The sequence below is a fragment of the Sinocyclocheilus rhinocerous genome, unplaced genomic scaffold (genome assembly GCF_001515625.1).
Source record: "Sinocyclocheilus rhinocerous isolate Xijiao unplaced genomic scaffold, SAMN03320098_v1.1 scaffold660, whole genome shotgun sequence".
Classification (NCBI taxonomy): Eukaryota; Metazoa; Chordata; class Actinopteri; order Cypriniformes; family Cyprinidae; genus Sinocyclocheilus; species Sinocyclocheilus rhinocerous.
In genome coordinates this window covers 25,510-48,041 of record NW_015653465.1, presented here as the reverse complement: position 1 = coordinate 48,041, position 22,532 = coordinate 25,510, and the positions used below count along the sequence as shown (strand labels likewise).

General features: G+C 37.6%; 1 protein-coding gene across 2 annotated transcripts in view; it reads right to left on the bottom strand.

Moving 5' to 3' along the window:
- The window catches only part of cdh11 (cadherin 11, type 2, OB-cadherin (osteoblast)), a 61,629-nt gene that overhangs the window by 38,131 nt on the left and 966 nt on the right, over window positions 1–22,532 (bottom strand). The window lies entirely within an intron of this gene.

The following is a 22,532-nucleotide window of genomic DNA, read 5'->3' as shown; positions in this document are numbered from 1 at the left end:
AAATTTAAGGGGGTCTGAATACTTTCCGTACCCACTGTATATATATATATATATATATATATATAAATAATTAAATTATATCTTCCTCATACATCTGAAACACAGCTTCAAGTAAATGAGTCATATTCCAAAATCAATTTAGAAAAATCTTCTCTGCCAGGGCTACTATTCAGGAAGTTACCCATCACCCATGTCAAGGCACTTATTTAAGTACCACCATAACTTCCTTTACGGAAGATGACATGACAGTTTAAAATTTTTGGGGAGTCTATATGTGGCTGATTCTTCAGGGAGACTTTTGAGTAATCTACAAAAATCTTTAAAATGTCATATGTGTTGAAAAATGTATACCGTAAAGATCTGGTAATGGTAGGTTTTTTATTTTATTTTATTTTTTTGGAAAAAGTTATTTACACATTGGACTCTGGCTAACACAGCTAGCTAGGGGTTTAATAACTTTGAACTTAAAAGTAAAAATAAATTAACTGTTTCTAAAAGTAAAAATGCTCAACTGACTGGTTTAGTAATGACTAATAAACATATTCTCATTTAATTATGTAGAAATCTTAATATTAATTAGAAAATTAATTAGATCTTTAAACTGTGACTGCTGCCCTGGCAGAGATGTGCTTTTCTGCCACTTCTCATTATTTTCGGAAAATCTCAAAGGTAATGACAGCAATATTAGGGACAGGGATATATTTAGATTTGTATATAAACTGGACACATAAATACCACCTAAAATGAAAATATTACTTCTTAAAGGTTCTTAATTAAAGGTGCAAAGTAGTTTTAAATAAGAGAACCAAAGACTTAAACTACTTCAGTCTGTGTGCATTGAATTTATTTAATACACGAGTTTCACAATTTGAGTTGAATTACTGAAATAAATGAACTTTTCCACGACATTCTAATTTATTGAGATGCACCTGTAGTTTAAAATCCTGCATACGAGACAAGCCTTATAATTAGTAAATACATAAATAAACATCAAAAATCTATTAAAGCTATTTTCGTTCTTTAAAATTATTATAGGAGCCAGAAAAAATTTAATTTTAGAAGTCACCCATGTACATATATTCACGTGTGCATGCTAAACTATAAGAAATATATGTTTGTAACAGCTGTATGACTGTATATTTTAACAGAAATTCCATAGCAAGCAATTCACAGGAGTTTTGCATTAGGGGACCTTGATCTCTGCTCCAGCAACCTTTGTTGGCCATAATGGTAAGTAGCACAAAATTGTATCCAGCTGTTTCAGCAATACGTAATTATTTTAATGGATAATGCAACACTGCATTTTAACACAGTGACAGTTTGTGCATTGAAAGTGACAATTAGATCTTCACCAGCTCCACTTAATTATTCTAGAGAAATGTCAATAAAGTAGCTGTAGTAACAAATAAACTACTCTGATGTAATTTAAAAGCTTTGAAAAGACTGGTGAGTGATATTATCACTATTCTTCAATACCATAAGCAGTCCTAACACAGTCACAACAATATCAAATCCACATCAAATGATAATTCATGACACACATCATGTTGTACCTAGCAGAATAACCTATAAATCGCTGCAAGGCAGAGGACATCGCCTTATCATCAGGTCTCTTCTGTTGAGGAGTATCTTCCCCAGCCGACCCTTCACTGAATTGAGCATTACTGCCTGTAAATCTTACCCAGTGCTTTTTCACCTTTACACAATGACCTTTTCACACATATCCAGACACACACGTGCATGTGCCTCACGGGGCTTTCAACGGCAGTTGACACAATCCACCATTTCAAGAGCAGCACAAAAGGCGGCTCGTCTGCCTGGTTGATTCTGACCGGAGCTCCCAGGCCCCAGTGCACACCATCACACTGACTGTGCAGCAGAAAAAAGAATAAGAAGAGAGTAATTTAGCAGATATCAAAGGAAGCAGGGCAATCCTCTCTTTATTCTAGCAAGTTGGAAAATGAGATTGTTAATCCTCTGGGGTTTGCATTTGTTTTGTGTCTCTAAGTTTGATTCCTCTGGGATTTATGAATCACTATAATCCCAGACAAGGGAGTTCTACTTTATTTATTTATATGGGCCTTGCATTTTTTTCTTTATTTATTGAGTACATGTAGTATATTCCGTTTTTGTTATTAATATTATTTAATTTTTTTATTGTGCCTACTGTTATTCAGAAACTGCCCTATTTTTCATTACCTGTATAATACTGAGTCGTTTTTTTAAGTGCAATCCTTGAACCACTTGTCAAAAACTTGAATTCTGAAGTTACCATTATAGACTATATTCTGCCAGAGCATCTGCTGTTTGTAGACTAACTGGTATGTTTCATATTTGAGTATACAAATTTGATCAGAGAGGCACAAATATCAGCAATGCCTTTGAACTGAAGCACTACTTTTGATTTGTCATTTTTGTATCTCAGTTTAATCAAACCTCTTGCTTACAATCAATAGTTCCAGTGGGTCTGAAAACACCCGTGGCACATCAAGAATCCAGGAGAATCCTTCTAGGGGGGAAAATTGGATGGATGGGAGGCTGCTTATCTATTTATATAAAACTGTAAATAAACTGCAAACTAGTTGGGAGAAAATCTGTCTTCTACCATGGCAACAAGACAAAACATCTAGTTGTTCAACCTGCATGGCTAGAATTAAATTTATAATCTGTTTGAAAACCCAGAAGGCTAAGTGTTTTGTTTCGATGCCTAGCATGTGTGTCAAGCTAATACCTGATCTTTCGGTCAATGGTTAAAGACAACAGAATCATTATGATCTGCACATGAAGAGACGTGCTCCTCCATAAATGTCACCAGCGTACTGATTTATCCTACACTGGGGCCGGGGTCAGGGGTTAAGGCTCAGAGGGGGGCTAACTGCTGCAAATGTTGACATTAGCATCCAACGTCCAGGGCATTCGCTTAAATCGGGTATCTCTGCTCTTTCCTTTTTTCTCGCGTTGTAGACGGGACAGGATAAGTGGCTGCTGACAATCATGACATATGGCAAAGCCAGGCTACAAGCCAAGATCAAAATCACACCATGCGTTATTTCTAGTTCATGCTCTAGCAAAAGAGTTTCATAAAAATGCAAGGTTGCTAAAACAACTAGAAGTCAGTGCTCATTAATGCAAGTTGCTTTGTGAGAGTGCATATCTCAACTGTGATGAGAACTGTCACATCTTGATGTAAGAAAATAATGGGAGGGGAACGCATGCTTACCCACAGGAGTCATTTTCAGAACGCTGGTTTGACGATGTGCATTCTTTAACCACCTGACATTTACATGCATCACACATCAATCAGTCAAAATAATTCAATCAACAACTACACCCTACAAGATGCATGGGGGAAACTGAACCAAAATGTAGGCCATGCTGACATCAAATGTCTGACAATACATTGTTATGCATAATTATTATTTTTTTGTTACAGACCACTTGAAATTCATATCCTAGCATTTAAATCAGCAAATAAATAAAAAAACACAAAATAAACCAAATGCAATATCACATACAAAAGCATTCCTCAAACGAGCCAAAACAAGAAATTCTTCCTTGCTTATTCTCAAGTTAGATTAGTCATCGTCACTCTCTCAAAATGTAATTTATAAAAATCCAGTCTATGAAAAGAACACCACAATTTGAGAGTGAGAGTGAGAGCGCATCGAGGAAAATGTCAGTCACATAATGGCAGCAGTTCTCACATGAATTCCACAGTCTGCATGTGTGTGAATCCTTTTGGCAAACCTTTTTTTGTGAGGGTTCCACAGTGGCTGTTTGATTCACAAAGGTCATGCTGTGATTGTTATTTTTATTTTTTTTACAATTCTATCCTGGCAACTCATGCAGAAAAATAATTTACTATAGTTAAATGGACGGGTTTGACTTCAAGCCTATAAAAGAGAAAGTCGTATATACGTAAGTGCTGTGCCGAACAGGACCAGGGGAATCACTGTAGTGTGGGCCAGGTTGCTAAATATGTGCAATTTAGGATCATATTACTAAGGTCTCTTGTTTAGGTTTCCCCTTTCACTTGTTACCTATTCATGCAATTCTGTTTCCAGCTGAAATGAACACTAGTGACAGACAGTAAAACACCAATACTATAATTGCAGAGGCAGATTACTGATTAATAAAGACTTATTTTATGTTATGTTACTTGAACAATCCAATGTTATGACCTCAAAAAACTTTTACTATAGTGCATGATAATAAGAATTTTGATGTTTGCATCACCAGCTTCATATGTATGACTTTTTTAATGTAGTAAACTTGTTCGGCAGCTCAACTGGTAGAGCAGTGCACTTTGGATATTTATTTCCGATCAACACATGTAATAAAACATTGACAAATTCATTTTCATCGGTTTTGGATAAAATTGAACACTCTTTTAGTGCCACTCATTGGACATTTTACTTTGAAAGAGTCACAAAACATGTCAGAAGCAACGTCAATATCACAGGCATGTTTTTATTTATGAAAAAAAAAAAAAACTCTCTCATAGAGCTGCACAATCAGGTGCTACTACTTACTGCAGCTGAGTTTGTTCTGGAAAACCTTTCTGACAAATACATCACACACTAAGTGCTTGTTATGACAAACTGAAGAAACCCTCAGTCTTTCAGCCAATTATAGAAGGGAAAGCACTGAGAGAAACTCACTATAGCCTTCATCCTTACACGTCTCTACATGCTAGAACAGTGGTTGAAGATGAAGAAAGGTTAAACTATTAAATGCCATATGCTCTGGGCCACAAATGACTTCTGGTGACATATTGAATTTCATTTAGTGCTACACTAACATCAAATCAACTTTGGGAACTAGAAGGCAGACTCACAGTGACTTCTCTGAACTCTCTGAATATCAATGATTCTGTACAGTAATGAGAGAACATGAGAAATGGTCTCTCAGCAGGGAGTATTGGAGGAAGGGCACATGGGAGTTTGAATTAACAAACATATCAGCAACTGTCAAGAAATATGACTGGCCTAACTATACTGTAAGCAGACGCTCTGTCTGAAAAATCACATGTGCAAATCTACTTATTTTCCAAATTGACTTGTTGGTGGGTTGCCTGGTGACTAGATGACTAATCAACTAAATAATTAGGCTGGTTTCACGTTCACTTGACCCCAAAGGAATGCATTTCTTTTAGCTAGATGGAGCGCAGCAGATTGAAACAGAATGTGTTTTTAGATGTTGGACTTTTTTTTAAAATCGGCATGCTGTCTGAATGTGTACGGCTGTAGTAGTGAGGGGATACATTTTAGGACTTAAACTTTTACAAGAAGACTGTCAGCATGCTAATTAAAGAAAAAGAATACCTTTCAGCTAATTGGTTGTAGACTAGACTAGGGGTTTTCAAGCATGTTGATGCTACAAACCCCCCATTTATGATCCTCTGGCGAGGGACCCCCTTCTTGAAATATAGTCTAAAAGCAGCCATATATGGATGTGTACAAAGACCCACTTATGCAATAAAATACTATTATAAATACAGTATGTGTCAAATAGTATGTGGAAAAAATACTTTATGTGATGTTGTACATTGTACAGAAGATTACAGCTGTCAATAGAATAAAATAATTGAAACTGATCTCTTTGTGATTTCTGACCAGTCTTTTCTGAAAGCACATTTTTGTATACATTTTTCAATATTTCCTGGATACACTTGCACCGACTTGTGATTCCAAACTTTGAAAACCTCCAGAACGGACCATTATGCTATTATTGTGTTTTTAAATCTCTCCACGTGACCATGTGTAGAGCTGAAAGGAAATGTTGTTTTTATTAGTCAATGCTAAACTCGATTAAAAAAAAAAAAAAAAAAGTCACATTTGGATATCTCTAAAGCTCTGATACAGACGTTTGTCTAGACTTGCAAATGCAAGTAGAAATAAATCTGCCAGCACATATATATCCAATCACAGCCCATTGAGTTTTGCTGTTCCCCAGCTGCAAGACTGCAAATCTTAAGGCATGAGAAGGGTAATTAACAGCCTAGCCGTGAAGCCTGGCAGAGCAAGTTATCCTCATAATTACAGTGAGTAGGACCTCCGATCAGCCGTCTGCTTAAAAAAAATTATCCAGCGCTCCTTCACATAAACATGAAGACTTGCCAAAAAGTAACTGAGGTACACATTTCAAATAGAGGTATCTCTTTAACTAAGCATAGACGGCGTGAGTGCATCTGACGGCTCTGTTGTGTATTGCATGAATATGCTGCATTTTTTATGTAATATATCTTGTGTGGTACAGTCCAACCTCAGCGAATCAGGGCAAAGGATGAAATTGGTTTGGGCAAACATGGAGCACGGGTGGACAGATTAGACTTGTTTATGGGGTAAATATGCAGGTCACAGCTGTGTGGAGCCGATGCCACAGTCTTCATCTTTGCCACACATGACGGAGCATCCTGTCAGACACTACTGTGAGATGTTAGACAAAACTAAATTACATTTTCAAAGCTCTGTGTTTTCAGGAACTATGAGGAAATAGTGAATAAATTTGAGATGGGCCTAATGTTACTCTCCCTCCACCTTTTCCCTTTGAATTCTATGTCTTTGTGAATATTGCATACTTTGTTTCATAATTTATTATCGCTGTCCAATAACAACCGTTTGAAAAACTGTCTGTTCTGAATAGCAATGACCAGAAATGTCCCTGGGACCAAAACACAATGAGTGGACATCTTGTATGGCAGCGTAAGAGAATATACAAATCAAAATACAACCAAAGCGTCACTATAAAAAACAACTTTATAGGATTTGTCAAGAGACAGAACACTCATCTATAGTTCTAGCATCCTAACAACACCATCTGGGCCTGATTTCCAGCACTTCAAACCAGACAGGGGGAACAAACTGCATAAATAAGCATCCTCAAACACCATGAACGGCGCCCAACACGGGCAGCACAAAAACCAATAACTGCCATCCAATCTCCTACAGACACGAAGAACAGTCAAAAGCTTCCTAGACGCAAACACGACCAGTGCTTCTGATAGGCTGTTTATGTGAATGTAAGAGAGAGAGGAGAAAGAAAATTTGCTTTCCTCTACTTTCCTGTGGGGAAAATGGACACAATTAATTTAGCAATCAAAGGACATTGTTTTATTAACATCTCAGAGATGAAAACTTCAGAGTTTCAATAGCAGAGAGAAAAGTGAGGTCACCTTGTCTAACTGTGTGACTTGCCTCTATCCACCTCTAACTATACATATTCAGTGAACTGTTGCTAAGAAGGCATTTTCAAAGTCAAGCTGCATTCTAGCAACTGTGCTTTTCTGCTTCATGTATGGGAGACAACAGTGGCATGAAATGAGTGGCTGTTAAATGGCTATATCCTCTTTTCACAGCTAGTCTTCTATTCTGAAATTTTTTCCATTTCTTTTCCAGGCCATTTTTTCCCTCCAAAGAGGAACGTCAAGTGAGGGTGCAGTCCAAGTAATGACTTTGTCCCTGATGCTTCCAACTCGAAGCATCATCACAACCAGCATCAAAATCACCCGACATTTTCCTCTCGGTGAGGAGGAGATTACAGAAACATGCCTGGCACAAACAAGTGAATCAGGATTTTTATGTACGTGTGTGTGTCAGTGTGTGTGACTTCAAAAACAAGAGGTCAAAAAAAAAAAAAAAACTGTGATTGCATTGGTAATATATGTAAAAGGGGAGAGCCGCAGAAGCTTAAGGAAAGCATGAGTCAATGGAACGCTGATATTCCTGGCACCACTTCTCTCTCGAGGGTGATGTTTATGGATAAGCTCTTGAATATGTATTTCACAGATTATGAAATGTGCTTCAGAATGACTGTCCTTTATTTCCCTTGAAAAAGGTCACTGACCCTCCACTGCTGGCGAACACCTGACTCAAGGCCAAATTAAATCACTCCACTTTTCCTCCTTGACTGCCATTTATGTTGAAGAAGAGGCTCCTAGTGCATCGTATTACCAGTGCGAAAACTCACAATTGAGGGAAATTCAATATGCTTTCAACATGCATTTAGCCTCTGCGGGACCGGTGTCCGATTTGCTATTGTGCATATCTGATAAAAAAAGCAATGTTTCTCCCGGTATGCTCATCGAATTATTGCAGTTCCAACTATCTGACCCTAATTTTGTAAATGATTAGGTTTTTATTATTTGTCTATAGTTCTTCACATCAAACTGCAAATGATTTTCTCCACTCTAGTGCTTTCTAATAGGATTTGTGCAGCAGCATATTTGATTGTAGTAATCTATTTTCAGAAATCTTTAGAAATGAAGAGAGCTGAAGAACAAGCTGTGAAAATTGTAAATTGCTATTAAATGGGCTTTGTGCTTGCACAACACTGATGTCCTGTGTTTGCATAGCCGAGGTGCATTCTGATAAAATCATCATTAATAGAAAAGATGGCCATGCAACGAGCCTAATCATACATGGGAGATAAACCAACATTTAGATAGGCAGAGAGATAAGTAAAGGACGCTTCAAAAACTGTCTGTCTTTAAGCCAAAATAAGCATTAGCAATGAGATAAGCCTGAAGGTAGTCTGGCACGTTTTTTAATTCCTGAACTTTTGGGATCACAATTTAGCAGTCAATATAAACCTTGTGATTAATTAGCACTTGAGCTTTCATGCTTATGGTGCATTATGGCTGCCGGGAGCTAAATAAAAGATACATCATCTCACGGAGATAAGGCATCACCCCTTTCCTTATGATAAGAACGTACTATTTTTCTTCGTTCCTTGGCTGTTGTCATTGGAAAGTGACCTATAGAATGCACTTTTTTATTTATTTACAGAGCTATTTATTTATTTTGCTCTATTTATTTCAGCGCCCAAAAGCTGTGAGCAGCTGAATGGTTATCTTGATAAGAGTAGGCCCTGAGCTGCAATGCGTTGTGACAGCCTCCAATGAATACCAAGTGACGTGAGTCACAGTCTGCAGCCATTCCGGAGGGGATAAAAAAAACAAAAACCTTCCATTATAATCACTGCCTCCTTTTAAACAGCCATTACCTTGGGGCGCAGTAGCCAGAGGTGAGGTAGGTCCGCTGACATACACCCACTGTCGCCCGCCAAATTAAAAAAGGCTCTGGCCTGTGTTCGTGAATGCTAAACGCATCCTGGAATACCTAATGTGGGTCTGATTCATCCACTCGTATAGCCTGAAGAGGACGGGATCACTCCACAACCTTCTGTGAGTGCGATAATAAAAAACGAGAATGAAATCAATAAGCTTGAATTGTCAATAAATGCAGCTTTAAAAGGCAACAAAAGTGTAAAGAATCACTGAAAAAGAATGCGGGCCGAGGCTGCTGAGAGGGAGATTTTTAGAGGACAATCTGGCATCTGTATCTCACCCACTCATGGACGCTCCGTTAATCGGCAGCAGTTGAGCCTCATTCATCAAGGCAATGGCTCTCACACCCCTCACTCATGGGGGAAAGGCAGATGTAACTCCCAATGTGTGCTCCATACTGTGGCTAATGACTAAATCTGTCATTTTCAACATTATAAAGGTTTCTGTTTTTTTATGCTTACAATCTCCATCATGCTTGATTAGTTGTGGTATGCTGGATTCAACGGCTTCCTGGCTATTTTGCCCAGAATCCCTCCATCTTTCTTTCTCTTGCTGCTTCTCTCATTTTCAGTTTGGTTTTTCAGTGGCTCTCCCTGACATTCTTTCCTCACGTCTCATACTTTCCACAATCATTTGCCCAATTATTAAACAGACTACAATATGGAATAATTCATGAAAATGAATTATTCCAGTGGTTTAATAAAAAAGTGAGCCTAGACTCGCAAACTTTAACTGTAGAGACAGTAATCTTCCATATTACAGTAAGAAGTGATAATGAGAGAATATATTACACTCATTGTGTGTAACTTAAAATATAAGACACTATTGGGGAAGCACCTTTGAAACTGTAAATTGCAAAGTTATAATTTAAAGTAGATAACCCTTTTATTAAGAAAAAAAGCTTTAATTTATTAATAAAATGTAGCTAAAAACATTTAAGATTTTTAAGAGGATACACTACTCTTGGTGTTCAAGAACCATTTCTTATTATTTTTATGTTAAAAAAAACAAGCTTAATATTTTTGTGGATTTATTTAATTTTATTTTTATTTTCCAGGATTCATTGATGAATAGAAAAGAACAGCATTTATTTGAAATATAACTCTTTTTGTAACATTACACGTTTTAGTGCATCCTTGCTGATTAAAATGATTAATTTCATTCAAAAAACGTTCTAAAATCTAACTTTTGAACAGTAGTGTATATTATGTACTACTATTTTATTAGGGTGATAGCATTAAAATTGAAACTTAATTTTACAAAAATAAACTAATAAACTAAAACAGACTAATAAACTAGTATAGATGGTAGATTTAAAAAATAGTGATAAAAACAGCATTTGAAAGTAGTAGTTAAAATGAATCATTTATTTGATCAGTGATTTAAATTCATTAAAATTAACTGAAAAAGAGAAGTATGATTCTAGTGAATCAGTTCAACACTGCACATGCAACAGGGGACAGAGCTTGTCTGAGTATTGCCTCAGCTCATTTACCTGTAAAGCTGTAGGTATAATAAAATATGATGAAAACATTTTTTTTTTTTTTTCCAAAACTACACTCGGTGGAAAAAGTTCCTTGTTAGTGTTTTGAAAAGAGGTGAAAAATGAAAAATGTAGTTTGTAGCATCACTACTTTTAGCTAGTTACTTAATAAAACTAAATACACATTTATGCAGTTTTATTCTCTTCTCTCCCTCATTTTAATACAAAGACTGTGTTCACCAGCAGCTCTGAAATAAGCTAAAATCATAGGCCTATACAATTTTCTTTCAAGGGGTGCACAAACCCCATGCATTTCTCCACAGATTTAAGTGTCTTTTTAAAATTGTATCCCTGGACTCAGTGAGGTGCCACTAGCCAGTCATAATCTGTTATTGTGTGCCTGAAACCATGTGTGATTAATTTCTCTTTTAAATGAACCGTCCAGCCCGGTTTGGCATTGGGGCCATGATGGAGCCGCACTATAAATGGTTTATGTCATGGCTTTTGTCAAGCGCCTTTCCCCCGCAGCCTCGCTCAGTAATTGAAAAGCCACCTCCGACGGAGGGACTGAGTGACTATGTTTGCTGCATACTGACGATGGAGACCAAGGGGAAAATGGTCCGAGTGGGTCTAACCACACTCAGTGTGAATAGATACCCAACAGGATTTCCAGGGACACCTGCACTGACCCATAATGACCCACCGGGCACCCTCCGTCCAAGCAATAATGTTTTCTGTTCAGGCTGGATGGGAGGCGGAATAACTGGATGACGGAATGAATAACAATGTTAATAATGAAGCTCTCGCCGAGCTTTGTGTTAGTATCAGATGTGTTCATTGTGAATTTGATTTAATCTCAGAGGCGACTATATCTGTCAGCGTGGCATCAACAGGCATGGAAATTGTTCTATTTTTCGTCCCTCTCTCTCTGTTCTTAGCCTCAGGATTTGCTTTGCTTGCATACAGAAGGGTTGTGATAAATGATAACATCTGCCTGCCTTCTTCGCCATCTGCATTTACAAATTCCTTATATAGGTGCTCAGTGGGAATAGTTTGGCACTATGCACACTGCACAAGGAAGAAAATATAAGTAAAATGTAAGAAAAAGTAAACACACACACACACACACACACACACACACAAACACACATATACAGTATATATACAGTGGGTACGGAAATTATTCAGACCCCCTTAAATAACAACAAGGTTACGACCTGTCCAAGGCTGCATTTATTTGATCAAAAATACAGTAAGAACAGTAACATTGTGAAATATGTTATTGTGAAATAATAGTTTGAATATATTTTACAATGCAATTTATTTCTCTGATGGCAAAGCTGAATTTGGCAGAGTCATTACTCCAGTCTTCAGTGTCACATGATTAGAAATCATTCTAATATGCTGTGATGACAAATTTTGAAATCAATGTTGAAATGTCGGGCTGCTTTATATTTTTGTGGAAACTTTAAAAAAAGCATTTATTTGTAATATAAATATGTTGTAACTTCATACATGTCTTTACAATTGAATGCATCTTTGCTGAATAAAAGTAAAAACAAAAATTTAAAAAAAACTGACTGATTCAAACTTTTAAAGAGCATAATAAGAATAATAGGAATACTAATAATAGAATAAACTCAAATAAAATCTACCCTTAAAAATGTCTTAAGATAAGTTTTAAATAAATTATAAACACAGCAGCCTTTAAAAACCTTATTTTAGCGGTTAACCATCTGGGTCGCATCATGACAGATTAGTGTTTACACTTCAAATGGGACGTGGTCCATGCACCTCAAAATGGATCGGATCACAAAATCTTTTGGACTGTGTTCATCATTTACACATATACTTCTGATCATCTCAGACTGATCCTAATACCAGTTCTAAACATTTTCTGTGAATTTGCTTTGAAACCACACGCATTGTTTCAAACGCCACACAAATAATGCTTGACTTGACCTCAAAGTCATGCCAAAGGAAACAAAACAGGTCTGCAACCAAGAGTTACTGCTTCCAGTGACAATATGCTGTGCCCCAAATAACCCTCAGAAGCAGAGTTAAGAAGTTATAGAATTGTCAGCTTTCATGCCACTCAAAATCTCCCATTTCCGCTGCTTCAAATGCGGCACAGAGCAGTGCTTTTGAAATCCCCCATTTGTGTGCATGTGGTGACGCACATGCCTCTATTCTGCGTTAAGACACTTCCGAGAAACAATGCACACTGGCTCACCCTGAACTGTCCGCATATAAAACAGCAGAGTTTATCACTGAAAGCAAAGCCAAACCTTTGGCTCTTAAATTTCAGCAGTAACTGTTCTGCTCAAAGCTCAGATTTGAGAAGAAGCATGAAGAAATAAAGTACTTTAATACATACATGTATGTTTGTATCAAGTGAATGAGCATTTGATGCAATTCAAAAGCAATGGTTTTATACTCTCTAGGCAGCACAGTCAGTGCTTTTGCACTTTCATACTAACATTCTCGACTGTTACCAAGGAGAGCCTTTCAAACACAGACAGCTGTCAGGTCAACAATCACGCGAGAGGGCATCAAAGAAAAAATGGTTTGCTATGGGGTAAAAGGTGCATACAAAAGGTGAATGGGCAAATGGCAAAAGAAGAAAGGGACTGTGCGGATGTGAACAGGTCTTTCCGGTATAAAATGAAAGACAGTGTTTTACATCACAGTTGAAGGAAGTATAGCTTGTTTGCTCTTCGTGGGAGTGGTGGGCTGATTTGTATGGATGGTGGTCTTTAGTTTAGGGCCCCCCATACACCACACTGTCCCGGTCTCTCAGCAGGGTCCGGGCTTCTCCATTACAAGTCGGTTCGGTTTTATGACGCCAGCCTAACTGTCATGTTAATGAACGCCTTGCTGGCCTTCACGAGCCCTGTGTCCTTGTGGAAGTGACAAGCAGTGTACAGCCCTTTACCGTTCTCACTGAAAAGGCCATTACATCCTTCTCCTCCAACAGTTGTAGTGCTAATGTTTAACAGCCTAATTAAAAAGGGAAGCAGCTGCTTTTCTTAAAAGACTGTCCACCCATGGGCCACCCACAATGTCAGGGAGCTGGAAATAATTTCTGCCTTACTGTAACCTACAAAGCCCCACAAACAGGGGTGAACAGGATGTGGACACCCCTGCATTAAATTATAACAATTAAAACCTCAGGCTGGACGAGTCCCTGAGGCCCCAAACTATTTACTACTGAGCTTGTCCGTGACAGAAAGAGTTCTAAAACGAGCCTTCCTGACACAACAGAATTTACAGAGGTGTGAAATTAAGTGCAATTTGGCATTACAGTGATCCAGCCAAACCTAAAATGCCTTCTTAATGCGAGAGTGAAGAATGATTCAGAGAGGATATAAGCAATGGAAAAGCTGTTGCATCAAAGACAAACAGCGCCGCAAATGGAATGATAATGTCCGCGCTACAGAGGTAGCACTGCAACGCTGGCAGATTCCTGAGGGTGTTGGATCCAGGAGTGTGAATGAGTTTACTGATGCAAACCCTCATTGACAGGCACTAAAAAAAAATATGCCGCTAGATGGAGGGACAAACACTCCCTTTCTGGTGCATTCTGTATTTAGTTTATTTTTCTATATTGTTCTCTTTTCTTTGAAATGTATAATATATTTAATTCCATTTGATATATTTGTTGGTTAATTTTACAGACAAAACATGCAAAAAATAATCCATGAAAACCTAATATTTGCTGGAGCCACATTTTAAATGTTCAAATTGAAAGATTAATTAGAACAATTTTGAAACTGTCTGCAGATTTACAGAGAATTGGATCAATTTTCTTGCATACTAAAAATGAATGTTCAGTACAGTTTCTTTATGTTTATCCAAACTTAGATTATGTTTCCTTTATTGAACATATCTGTACATGGTGTCATGTAGAAAAAAAGTAATATCTACAGTTGATTTAGCGGAAAACAAAAGGGGAATCTGTACACCAAGCAAAGTTAAAGTTGAAAATTATTGAGAATTGTTTTTATTTTATTTTTACTTAAGATTTTCATATAAAGTGATACAAAAAGTGACTCTGTACAAAAAAGAACAAATCCTAACCCTAACCCTAAAACTGATTTAGTAACATTATGTAAATGTTTTAAAAAAAATAGCTATAACCCTTGACCACTTGTGAAAACTCAAAACGCTGGTTGAGGTTAGACGGTGGTCAGTTAGAAGCGTCTGCCTCCTGGTCTCTAAGATCTCGCCGGCAAGGCTGAAGACTGAATCCACCATTGTGGCTGCCTGATAAAGAGATTAGGGCACTGTGAAAGGAGGCGGGACAGCATTGCCGTGCATCTGAGATGCTTAGCTAACAGGCCCATTGTAGGCCCAGTACACATCCTGCCTTCCCAGAGTACTTGACAACCAAAACAGCCAACAACAGAATTCCTGTGTCAAATAAAACGCTCCTTGTCTACCCAAAGGTTTATCCCTCATTTACAAATGTATGCCTTTGTGACCAAACCACTTACCATTAACCCAGCCACTAGAAGCAGAACTAAATAAATTATTCACTCGTTCCATGCTATTTTTGTTGATCTCAGGGTTAAAAAAGAAAATGACACAAATGACATTTGGAGAGATGGACTGACTGAATGCCCCTCTCTTTAAAATGTCAATAGGAAGGAAAAGCAGGATCTGATAACATGTGCTGGGACTGTCCCACTACTCTTTTGAGTGCTATTTCGCCTAAAAATTTAATTAGCATATCAAGTCAAAATAATTTATACATTATAGAACACCAGATGTTCCAATCCAACTGAGTTCATACACATTTCTTTCTTTCTTTTTCTTTCTTTCTTTCTTTCTTTCTTTCTTTCTTTCTTTTTTTTATTAAAAAATATGATTCATGCAATTTCCCTCTGAGGAAATGAGCTCTTCAGATAGTTAAATTTAGCTAAATACATGTAATCAATCATGCATCTTGTCCTATTATAATTTCCTGAAAAACTAAGAGGTATAATAGAGAAAATAATATCATTTACATATCTTTTCAAGTCCTCAGATCCTGGCAGAGAAAGGGCCACATCACAACCTGGATCTGGGGCCCTGCGATTGGCTAAAATAAACAAAATTACTGATTACAAACCCCTGGGATTATTTTTGAATCATAATTCATTCGAGACAGATTTCCATCCAAAAGTTAATATGAGACCTTGGAGATCGCGGATACAGGGCTATGAATGCCAAGGACTACAGAAGGTTATCAGTGCCGTACTTGTTAAAGTCCCACTAGTGCAAGCTCAATTTATTCTACTTAGTATGTATAAACACAAAAATTGGAAGCCTTTATCCATATCCCTCGCCTGAAATATTGGCCCACCAGGTTATTCAACAAATTATTTTATCTTCCACATCATCTGTTCCATAAACCTAGTTTCCTCACCGTTTGGGAGTTGCTGTTACTCGCAAGCCGTTTCCCCTGTTCTTTTGGTAAGTGAGTTGTAATTGGCCTGCTTGTTATTCACTGTTGACAAAGCCCCAGCACTGCTAGATTTGGACCTCTTGTTTTCTCTAAGTGAACCCGCCAAACGCTAGCATTGTGGCCAGGTCTTTAGAGAAGGCTGCCCATCAGATGGTCAGTGGAATGGAACATAGCCTGATTCTTCACACACCATTTTGTCAGCTTAGGGATTAAAAGGGATTAATATTTTATCAAGGCCACCACAATGGCCAGAATCACACAAAACTGAAGTGCGGGAGGTGATGAGTTACGTCTTTCTCCATCTCTGCCAAAAGAAATGACCGTGTCCTCTGAGGGCCAAATAAAAACAACAACAAAACTCTGTTGAAAAGAAACGTCCTGTGCGGCCATCCATAACCAGACACATCACACGTCAAATTCATTTTGTTTTGGCGGATTTTCTCCGTCTTTCATCAGATAAGGAAAAAAACGGTAGTAGAGGGGAGATGAGTGACAGAAAAAAAAGGCTGATGAGGTGGTAATATAACATGGAAAAAGCTCAGGTTATGGCTGAGTAGAGGCCAGGGCTCTGAGATGAATTCTGACAAAGGTTGGCAGAGATAGAGGGAGCAAAAGAGTGGGCAGTGATGAAGAGAAATAAGAGATGACTGACTGACAGATAGACAGGGGGAAGTTCAGACTCTTTTCTCACAGCCGTCTGACATTTACAGGGCCAGTTTGGAGAAAAGAAGCTGGAGGAAGCTCTTGACCTCCACTTCATTACAAGCCCAAAAGACCCTCCACCACATTAAATATTGAGAACAGGTGAGGCAGCAGCTCTGAGGAAATACAACAGAGTAAAAGGACAGCAAGCAATGAGAGATGCATTGAACTGTGAGAACAGCAATGCACTTTTCCTCCCTCTCTTCGTCTTTCTTTCTCTACAGCAAACTTAAAATCCAATTTCATGCCTCATGTCTTAAAGTGAGCAAATTTTAAGAGATTTCCCTTTCACTGTTTTTTTTTTTCTGCATATCAACAATCTGCAGCAAGATTCATTACCATTAAGTAGGAAACAAAAAGCTACTTGAATGTTGTTATGAAAACCCGTGTGATGGCATGTAGCTCTTGCGAACTGCAAGAGACAACTAGCAACGAGACAGATACCAAGCATTAGCCACTGTCATCATGACTGACATTCTCTGTCTTTTTCCTTTTGTTCTAGTAATTTCTGGGCTGGTGAAGCAGCAGATAAATATTTAAAGGCAGAATAATGTAGCGTACCCCACACATTTAGAGACAACCCTCCAATACACGTCGAGCGAAATTACAACAATCAGGTTGTGAGTCAAGGTGTGTTCTTAATTTAAGACTTAATTAGACAAAATAACAATGAATGTACATCTCAGGGAAAAGTTTAATTGCACCAAATTGTACATTGCCAATAGCACAGTGAAGGATAAAAGGAAGAGAGTTGGATGAAGTATTAGCGTATTATGCAAATTCATCACCATATGCCACCAGATAATGATCCCAGAGCACTTAACGCTTTGATTGCGGGCTATGGGTGATCTGTAAATTAAAAGATGTTAGTTCACTTTCAGAAGGAACAGGAGGGGATATTTGTGATCCATTTGTGTCGGTGTGCTCTGATTGGTCTACGAGGAATGCAGTCCATGCTCATTGTATTCAGTGTCTTGAATATTAGTGAATCTGCAGCAAGATTCATTACCATTAAGTAGGAAACAAAAAGCTACTTGAATGTTGTTATGAAAACCCGTGTGATGGCATGTAGCTCTTGCGAACTGCAAGAGACAACTAGCAACGAGACAGATACCAAGCATTAGCCACTGTCATCATGACTGACATTCTCTGTCTTTTTCCTTTTGTTCTAGTAATTTCTGGGCTGGTGAAGCAGCAGATAAATATTTAAAGGCAGAATAATGTAGCGTACCCCACACATTTAGAGACAACCCTCCAATACACGTCGAGCGAAATTACAACAATCAGGTTGTGAGTCAAGGTGTGTTCTTAATTTAAGACTTAATTAGACAAAATAACAATGAATGTACATCTCAGGGAAAAGTTTAATTGCACCAAATTGTACATTGCCAATAGCACAGTGAAGGATAAAAGGAAGAGAGTTGGATGAAGTATTAGCGTATTATGCAAATTCATCACCATATGCCACCAGATAATGATCCCAGAGCACTTAACGCTTTGATTGCGGGCTATGGGTGATCTGTAAATTAAAAGATGTTAGTTCACTTTCAGAAGGAACAGGAGGGGGTATTTGTGATCCATTTGTGTCGGTGTGCTCTGATTGGTCTACGAGGAATGCAGTCCATGCTTATTGTATTCAGTGTCTTGAATATTAGTGTTATTGTGCACTGTGGCTACGCTGGGCTTAAACAGGGGAAACCCAATAATTAGCTTTATTGCAGATGCAAAGAAGGAGTAATGGAGCGTGTCATTGCAGATCTGTTCATCCTCCCACCCCTTTCTAACTCCAAAGGAAGAGTTGCAAACCTGTGAAAACCCTCAGCAACACTAACCCAGATGGCTGGTATCTGGACTCATAAATAAGCTACTTGTTTACTTACAGAAATTCATGGAACGGCATGAACTAATGCATAGAAAAACATATTCACACAACCACATGTTGTTGTCCTAATGTGTTAGGACTGCATGTGGAGAATACAATATTCCTGTGCTTCCTGTATCTGACCCATCACGTCTGTTTTATCAGTGGTATTACGGCTGGAATTCAAACTGAGAGGGAAAGGAGGGGTGGCACTTCTGTCGTAGGATGCATTATTGAAGAAAAGGTTACGCATCTCATGTCTAATTGTGCTGTGTGGAAATGGGTTCAGGATAATGCTATCTGCTATTTTGTGGCCAAGCAAGCCTGAGAGAAGAATCAGGCCTATTACTGGCCATACACCTACGACACATCACTTATGACCAGTGCTTTCTTTCTAAAGGTCAGCTCTGTGAGAACGCAACAAGATTTGGTATTTTGGATTAATTAAAAAAAATAAAATAAATCAAGAAGTATTTTAATGACTGGGCCTATAGAACAAAATATCAAAATTAGCCAGTTTAAATGTTAGCCAACAGAATTGTATTGTGTAAAATCTAGTTTTATAACAAGGATAAGACTGAATAAGTTAAGATAAATATCTACAATGAAAGAAACAACAAAATACACATTCAAACCTCACAGTTAATGTCAATCCTTAATGTACTAGCTTATAATTCCCAATGCCATTTATTTGAGGTAATACCATAAATATAAATAAAAATAAAATCTGTGCTTGATAGCGCCACAAAAATAAGCAAATAAAATAAAATGTATATTTTTATTGTTTCTTTTTTTTTCATTTAATTTAATAAATTCATTATATTTTGCTGCACTTAAATGAGGAACATAAAAGCAAGCAGGAGAACACCAGTGCACTTGAATCATCTTAAAATATGTGGTGTAAATGATCTATGAATAGTTATTCATAAAATAATATAGAATTCAACAGTGAAAGAGGGGGGGGGTTACATCATGGTCTTCAAAGGCAAAGGTAAAAAAAAAAAAACAGTATGATGATATAGTGCTAGATCAAAGAGTGGTCTTGACATCAGAAAAAAAAAGTATTTCCAAACTGCTTTGACAAAATCTACTTGGCCTTTCACACTCCAGGCTAGCCAGAGTAAATGAAGAATATTAACAGTGAAGACTAAAACCAGCATGCCATACTGTTGGCAGCAAATTCACAATGCATTCCTGTGTTTTCATTCATAATCCAATGCATTTTCAGAACAGCAGGCTTCAGATTGCCAACATTTCAATGTGAGATCACATATTACACCAAATCTCATAAAACAACAAACACCAAACTGCAACTGGCACGTTGCGGCCGATCATCTTACGCTGTTCATATAAAGACATCCTCATATACCTCTGTATCACTAAGAAGATCCACTCAGGTGTTGTTCATTAGGCATCCTTTCAACAATCTCAACATCTCCGTATAGCATTAGCCGTGAGATCATAAGTGATGAGTAATGTTTTTTCATTGCACCGCCTTCTAAAGTAAGGCATTAAAAGAATGAAAGGAAGAAAAGAAAATCAGCCCCTGCTCTAAAAGTTAGCGTATAAAAGGATGATTTTCTGCTTTGCTAATTGCTCTTCATAAGGGTGAATGGATGCATTCCAAGCACCCACGCAGTGATTAGTACAACCACGTTCAGCATGAAGGCTGCTTTGTATAAATGAAGCTATAATTCTCCACTGTGTCAAATACTCTATTAATAATTCTTTGAGGAGAATTTAAAAAAAAACAAACGCATCCAATGTATTCTCCTGTTGCCAAATATCATCCACCATATTTCAGAGTGGTAATTGTAGACTCTCTTCATGACTCTTTGTAAAAACACTTAAATATGCAGGCCGTTGTATAAGCTGAGTATCAGATCAAATGAAGCAATTAATCAATCACCAGGAAAGTGCTTTATACACTAGAAAGTGTAGGGTTCTCATATAGCACCATGCTACCAGTCAAAAAATTGTATTTATGTGTTCCAAGGTCACTGAGATTCCTGCAATGGAGACAGTTGGCACAAACAACTTGGCCCTGTCCAAGTGCCGATATAATCATCATTATTCTGCGCCTGAGTAGAAACCATCACAATGAGACCATACTGCCGAGGAGGCTGCCAGCAGAATCAGAATCAGACTTTCTTCATGCATCAACATGACTGAATTTACCTAGGCGTGGAGATTAATTTACCTTTTTTTCAGCAAAGCCAAATGATGTTCAAAAGCACTGTTTGTCTGATCGTAACTTCGTCTTTGCCTTTCAAACGACTTGCTTTAATGAAACCTCAAATGAAACGCTCCCTCACGGAATATGGACTGATCAGAAGAGCTCTGAAAATCTGTTCTAGTTGAGGTATTCATTTCTTTAATTGAAAAATAAACTCAGCACAGAGATCTCCCTGCCTTGTTTGGATGTGGCTTGATGTAAAAAATAAAAAGGGCTTCACCAGTCACCATGACAAATGCCTTTATTTGTTGAAAATGACTGAGTCTCTTCCTCTATCGACTCGCAGTGATGTGGGACTGGAGCAGCGCAGCACCCAACACAATTCAAGAGCAAGATACCGGGGATTCATTTTTTTTCTCCCTGCACACAACTCCAAGGTGGTAATGTGACACCAAAGGTAACAGAAGCCACTGACTAGAAAGATGTTAATCCTGACAAAGTGCCACAGCATTAGCCAGAGCCTCTGCTAGATTGAATTCTGCATCCCTGGGGAGCATGAGCAACACAGACGGTGGCGCTCAATCTTTTTGAGTGGCCCTCTGAGACAAAACTGTGGTAAGCAAACTGGGCCATGACTAAAAAGAACAACAGCACCCTCTATTGAAAGCATTTGAGTGTACATGGTGTTCTCCCATTATTATTAGTATTAGTAGTAGTAGTAGTAGTAGTAGTATTAGTATTATTATTAGTATTATTAAGAATAATAATACTAACACATTTATCTCTATGATGCTCCATTTCATTTTTTTTTTACTATTATTTTAAATACATTAGTATTGGATTGCTGAGGTAAGGAAAATTTGACTTCTTGTTTATATATATATATATATATATGTATATATATATATATATAGTTTCCATATCACTTGTTAGGCCTATATATGAGCTATAATTGCCACAAAGTAGCAGGCATCTCTTTACCAATTGCATTGCACTAAATCTGACAACATATTTAAAAAAAATAAATAAATACATTTCAATGTCAAAATAGGCTAATTCTAGACAATGTAACTATGACCAAAATATGATTTTCAAAAAACAAACAAATAAATAAATAAATAAATAAAAACCCCTACTTTACAAATGTAAAATCCACGCTTCACGGCCTTTCCTTAACAGTCCGATCGAAACACACTAATTCGCTTCACTAAATCACTCACTGTCTTGACTACTTCTACGCGTCCTACCGAGGAAATACAGAGCTGATATTGTTCATAAAAGATTTGTGTAATGATTCATGGTGTGATTCTCACAGTGGGGGGTATATGACTGTTTTTATGCCCGGGGTTGTGCTCTCTCACCACCCGCACGACTCCATCATTCCCCACCGTGAATGCTGAGACGTTTGTGGATTCACTCCAACGACAGGCGGCTCGCATTCCCTTCTACAAACCAGAAACTCGTGATGGGGGAAAACCCCATTACTTGTATCAAAATAATAATAATAATAATAATAATAATAACAATAATAAAACGCTTTATCTTCTCGTTGAATAAATTAATAAATAAAAGAACAAGGGATACCATTCCTGCACTGTGCACTAGATGGAATCCTTATAATCCTTATGGTCCCCTATGCATATTAGGCTATATTAAAGCGGCATGGAAAGTTGTACCCAACACACTCGTTGATCGACAGTCCCAAATATTGCCTAAGTAACAAAAATAAGTCATATAATCTGATAAGCTAATAACATCCTATAACCATTTAAAATTATATATATATATATATAT